Genomic DNA, 292 nt, shown 5'->3' with positions numbered 1-292 from the left:
ATGCACGTTTCGGACTGTCTTGTCCTTTAAGGGAAAAAAACCGCAGAGCAGCGGGGGAATGGTCCGCCGCGTTTTTGTTTGGCTGCTCCTCAGTAGGTGGGAGCGTTGGCGTGCTGGGGAGCGGGGCAGGCGCTGCCCCGCTGGCTCTCTCTGCTGCGAGGAACTGGTAGGACCCCGAGTCCTTAAGCTTGCAGGTGATGCGTATAAAAAAAAATCTTTTGTAACGAGAGGGCAGGCAAAAATAAACTGGTTTGGTATTTAATAATCGGCGGAGCTGCGAACCCCCGGTTTG

Source organism: Aptenodytes forsteri, unplaced genomic scaffold (assembly GCF_000699145.1).
Source record: "Aptenodytes forsteri isolate BGI_AS27 unplaced genomic scaffold, ASM69914v1 Scaffold479, whole genome shotgun sequence".
Classification (NCBI taxonomy): domain Eukaryota; kingdom Metazoa; phylum Chordata; class Aves; order Sphenisciformes; family Spheniscidae; genus Aptenodytes; species Aptenodytes forsteri.
This window is presented reverse-complemented; position numbering follows the sequence as displayed.